Here is a 6,000-nt window from a genome sequence, read left to right as displayed (position 1 = left end):
GCCGGAGGAAACGGCGATCGAGCGTGATCGTTAGAGTCCACCGGTCTCCACCGATATCGATAGCGTTGAAAGGGGATACAGCTCAAGAAGGACAGCCCCTCCTGGATCACGGCGACTTTCCCGATTTTGAAACGAGCCAGGTCGGCCAGTAACGTACCGACCCGAGGCGAGGAGAGCAACCTTCTCTTCTGGTCTCGACGGTGTGCACGCACCGAACAACCGTGCGCTAACAATCACAATCGCCAGCAGTGGCGAGTAGTCCCCAGTCCCTGGGTCGTTTCCCCACCTTCTGCTTTTGCTACCGACGTCGACGGGTATCGTCTACCGCAGTTAGACCGAGTCCGCTCGCGCATTCGCATTAATTTCCAATCCGCGGTGTGTGCTCTTTCGCCGGCCTCTCCTCTCCGTTTCGTCGTCGGTCCATCACGGTCTCCTCGAGAAGCGGGATCTTGGGTCTTTGCCGACTTTCGACCATCATTGCCGCGCGACCGTTATCCGTTATCCGCATCCTAACGGGGCGAATTAACGAAAACGGTACCGTCGACGGAAAGAGATGACCGTGGATTCGAGCACCGTGGAAACGTCCCGCACGAGAGGAGAAGGAAACGCGTGACACGCGCGTCTCTAGCAATCTAATTGCTTGCCGAGACTTTTTCATCGCCCGTCTCCTTCGTTGTCTTTGAATACAAAAATTGAAAGAATTTATTTCGTCGCGCGCAAAATTTTCGTCCCATGAGAGCAAGAGTGGAAAAGGGATAGAGAACGACAGATTAGCCGTGTCGCAGGATACTTGTATATCGCGTAAGGACACTCTCTGCGGAGATCGAGAAAGAGAGAATATCGAATCGACAGCGAAAGTGCACGTCTTCCGTACGTGCACGGGATACATGCACTTGTGCCAGATACCCAGGCGCGAGCTTGCTTTCCGCGGGCAATGCTGAAAAACCGGAGAAAAGAATCGTGTGCTTTGCCAAGTTGCTCTTGTAGCTTTTGTCGTTTAACCTATTGACGTAAACGTTTCATTTAACGACAGTGGCACTGTGTGCGTGTCAGACACGGTCGATAAAGAGATAGACAGCTAGGCGACTCGTCTTTCTGCTCCTGTCGACAGTAGTCGATTTCGTGTTCTCCGTTTGAAGATACCGGTCGGTGAAAACAGTTAATAAGAAACTTGAAAGGTGAACGCGTTCACGGCCTTATAGGATTCACAGGCTTACCTTAGTGTCAGGAAGCGGCTGTTTCGCAGCCATTGCCAAACGTAATTCGCGGTGGCAATAGACAGGTTTCTTCTTTTTGGTCTGTTGCTAGAGTATATTTGTCGTGCTTGAATTTAATGATATTTTTTGTAGCCTTCTACAAATTATGATCAAATAGTTCTAGTAGTAGTATACATAGATTAAGCCATCATCATTAATTTCGTCATTTGAACACATTCAAACGATGAAAAGGGATTAATTTTTTTTGGTGGAGGCAGTAGAATGTTATCTTAATTATTTTATAATTATTATCTGTTATTAGTATCTATATAAATGACACTATTTTTTCATGTACGATTGAGATATTTTTGTTAAGATAAATTAAAAAAATCTATGTTGTTTAAGATTTCGAAAATTTATGAAATTAAAATTTAAAAAAACAAAATATTTATATTTTTATTCGAACGTCGTTTGAAAGCGTTACATTTTCAGATCAATTGTTTTTGAACGATAACACATTGTACCTTTTACTACAAAAAAAGTAATGCAAGCTGATTTCGATGATAGATTAATCATTCGTTATGATTTGATTAATTAATGTCAGGCTTCAAAATTAGTTCAATGTTAGTTCATGTTTATCACTTTCGAACTCGTGTTAAAGAAAATCTAATTTTATATTTAAGAAAAACCATTTATTCCTAATTTCTCACATCATGCTCTATCTCTTACCTTTAACGAGTTAGTACAAGTATTATAACAATAAATCTTTAATGCAATGTTGCATAGAATTTTTCAAATCTCGAATAAGATTAGAACTTAACCATTCTTCATATTGATTCAAACTTTCAATATAAAATTAAAAAGTATCTCAGTGTACTGCTGTAGGAAAAAATCCATCGATATCAACAACTTCGAAAGAATTGCCCGTAAACTTGATCACAGTACAAAGCCTCGATCGTTTTCACTTTGTAATATCTTCCATTTCAAGCCCGCGTTTTGTTTACTTAGGCGTCCTCGTACTTCGTCAAATCGGCGGTGGCAGCTACCTGCTATTGAAGGGGACATAACGAACCATAGTAGCGCAGTCAGCTGCGAATCTCCGCGCGCGACGCACGTGAGACATTGTTTTCTCCGGTTTTCGGCGTGCGACTTTTATTTTTGGCCCGTTTGCCGCGTTTGCGTAATCGGGAAGACAAGTTTTTTCGTATCGAAACTGACGAAGAGACGCGTCTTCACTCGCGCACGTTTCTTTTTTTCTTTTTTTTTTTTTACTGAAATTTGCTTTTTTTCCATTGCATTCGCGAACGTAAAAATACAAAGGCAGAGGAAACGAGCGTCGAAAAGGATCCGGCAGTGTGTTGATGTGCAGTGATCAGGATATTGGTGCGCACCGGAGTCTCGCCGGAAGTAAAGTCCTTTGATTCGACGGCAGCTGAGGGAAGATCGAGACGCGGTTCACCCTCGATCCGTATAGTAGCAAATTTGATTTTTTACGTCGTTGATACGTGGGGTTGAATTACCTTCTTCGTGGTTCCGTCGTCGTGACGACACCGAAGATCTTCGACAGCCGCGATGATGGAAACATGAGGGTTCTGGAATATCGTGCACTCGATCGACGCAGTTCCAAGCCTGTCGACCATAAATGACGTAAGTCCTGAATGAATTTTTTACCATGATTTTTTTGACTTTTGTATCTTCAATATACCGAATTTCACGATCATTCCTGATTATTCATAGATAAATATGTTTATTTTGTATTTGTATTGTTCGTTTTTTATATTCACTTTTGGATTCAGTCGTGACGAGATGATTATAAGCGTTACTGGTGTCTGAAGAGACACTTTAGAGAGAAGACATTTTATGCATTAGTCTGTGAATCGTATAAATTTGCTTGTGAAATTTGAATATTAATCTACTCTAAGTGCTTTCATTATAGTTAGACTATCGATGTTTATGCAAATTAATAATTTTATAAGCATGTTTGAAGAAGTGGATCTAAGCAGAGATTTGCTTCATCTACATATTAAATATTATAAGGTATATTATATCATGAATGCCTTTTTTTTTGTAATTTTACATATTATGCTCGTTTTGTACATAATTAATACGCCATTTGACTAATATCCATCTTTCTTCAACTTGTATGCAATAATAGCCAGAAGATGATGGAAAGTTTCCTAATATAGCAATAGTACACTCTGTCAAGGCAAAAATATGGCACGTAATAGGTAACGTTATAGTCGGGAATGATTTGCAAACGAGATTCAATTCGATCAATTTCTAACATTACGCTCGTAAATCTCTAGTTTATAGCGGAGAATATATATCAAATTGCAGCATAATGTTCGTGCACGTACGCTTAGAACGCGATAAGACGAACCAAAGTGAAGCGTCAGTAACAAAAATGGTAAAATTACCAGTCTCCGCATAAATATAAAACCTTTAACGTTCAGCTATTATTCACGGTTTCACTTTTAATTCGAACAGATTATGAAATGAAAAAGTTTTGTCGGTTTTACGTACCAATAGAGATAAAACAAGTGTTTTTAATATTTTCATCTTTTTTTCTATGTAATTAAGTATTGTCCCCTTAATTTTATTTCTTACCTGATTAATACATCGTGCAGAGAATTGTCTGTTCTTATGAAGTCATCAATAGCCAGTTTGACATGATCCTCGTGTATAAATATTCGGCTATTTAATTGTGCTTGATTTTCAAGCGAAATTATGCTATGCTTTTTCATTTATAACTTCATCACCATATACGTCGATATTTGGCATAAAATAAACGAAAAGCCATCACTTTTTAGATATTTTAATTTAATTTTTTTTTATCGTTGCATCAACTTGTAAGGATCATTATCAATCATATTAGTTACACTAACATTATATATGTTACGGATGAAATTAGATAATTTAATATGTTTCAAGAATTTAAAAACGTTCGTACACGATTTTATATTTTTAGTTTCCCCTTATTGAAATAATATACGTAGCGCAGTTGTTATGTAGATTTAGCGTTTACGTAAGTTCGTAATTTATTTAAAGAGGCAACGATATCTATAAATAATAGATAAACCGGCAAAACTTTCTCAGCTACCTCGTCTTATGGATAAATTACTTTCTCGCTTTATTGTTATTTCGTCCAGCCAGTTTACATTTCCTCTACTTTGGTTATTTGCTTTCAATTAACGATCCTCGACTTACCTTTTTCGCCGCGCTGTAAACAACCATAACAAAGCAATTATTCACGTGAAACGCGTCCAATCGATTAGTTGGCTAAGGATCATGCTGCATCGAGGAAACGACTTCCGATTCGCTGGAGGAACAATTAGAGAAGGTTAAAAGCATTGATAACCCGGTATTACGTAAATCTGTTCATTTACATAAACATTGAACGACCGCGCACTTATGAGTTTTATTGAAATGCCGAGCGAGTAACAAGTGAATCACGTCTGTCCTGACTGCGATCCTAATTGCTAAAACCTAACATCGTTGTCGGTGAAACTGACACATGACACTAATCATAATCCTAAGTTGTAACACGAACATTCGTCATTTGCATACTCGTGCCTATGATTCTTAAAGTGGTTCTAGTAAGAGATTTGGAAAGATTGTTACATATTTGTGGTTTGTTTTGTGTTACGAAAGCGTGGAACCATTTTTGAAAATGCGGTCAAAGATTAAATCAATTGAAAATGTTTAAAAAAGCACTTCTCGTTATACGGGTATTTGTAAAATGAAATTTATATATAATATTATAGATAAAATAGAATATATGTATAAGTATATACTTAATATATTTCCATTCTAGATAATATACAATTATTTAAGAATGGTATTTTTTACAAGTTCGAACAAAAATTTTACAAAAGAGCTCGTCCGTGCGAAAATACAGCTCATCGTACTTTTGTTCATCACTGTATAAGCAATTATTATTACACTACGGATTTTTATACATTCATAGGAAATTTAGAATCGCAAAATCGCATAAAATGCGCGTAACATGTAACGTATACAAAACTATATAAAATATCCGAAGTACGACGTATATTACTTAGCGTAACATTCAGCGAATGAACTAAATTTTTACTTAGCTTCCATAATTTTTACTTATTTTTTCTAATTAGGTTTATAAAAATACGAGTTTGCAGAAACATCCGCAATCCAGTTATTATACATATGATACAGCTATTACTATTATAACTGCAATCACTACGACTGTAATTTAACGCTATTTATTGAGGGTAAATGTCAAAATTTTTGATAGCGCTAATTTCGTGCTACTTTTCTTGCAGTGGACTTCCACTTCTTTGCCCCAGTTTCTTTCCATTTCTACTCCTTAATTGTAGGCTGCATGTTCGACCGATTAAACATTCTAGAAACACGGTCGTTGTTTTCGGTATCAATGAGAGCGTGTTTATCAAACTATCGTGCCAATGGAATATATTAGCTTGGTTTTTCGTTTCGAAAATGCGAGTTATGCACGCGTCGAGCCCGTATCTCGAACACGAAGTCGATAGTGCGGTTAAATTAAGATTTCTTCCTTCATATTACCGTTCCTTTTCGTTAAATAAACGCGGTTTCGTAAGAGGGGAAGTATATTATAGGAAGCGAAATGCGTAACGTTGTTCGAACATACGAGGAATTGAGCATCGGTTTCCGAAACTATAAAAGAAGCTAATTAATTAGACGATGTGTACATAGATTGGATTTTCATGAGCTTAATAAAACCAGAATTTACATTAGCTTCGAAGTAATACAAGCAATTTGGGCGTGTATCGGTTTGCATAAAATTCAGAGT

At 37.5% G+C, this 6,000-nt stretch overlaps 1 protein-coding gene across 6 annotated transcripts in view; it reads left to right on the top strand.

The window, feature by feature from the left end:
- The first annotated feature begins 320 nt into the window (after positions 1-320).
- LOC126878275 (A disintegrin and metalloproteinase with thrombospondin motifs 4) overlaps positions 321-6,000 on the top strand; it is a 92,112-nt gene continuing 86,432 nt past the window's right edge. For 2 of the 6 annotated variants that reach the window (XM_050640877.1, XM_050640882.1), the window contains exons 1-2: positions 321-801; positions 2,517-2,843. The gene's annotated coding sequence lies outside the window, so the exon portion shown is untranslated. The other 4 variants (XM_050640879.1, XM_050640881.1, XM_050640880.1 and 1 more) reach the window with 4 other exon arrangements.

This window comes from Bombus huntii, chromosome 2, assembly GCF_024542735.1.
Source record: "Bombus huntii isolate Logan2020A chromosome 2, iyBomHunt1.1, whole genome shotgun sequence".
In the NCBI taxonomy this organism is placed as follows: domain Eukaryota; kingdom Metazoa; phylum Arthropoda; class Insecta; order Hymenoptera; family Apidae; genus Bombus; species Bombus huntii.
This window is presented reverse-complemented; position numbering and strand designations above follow the sequence as displayed.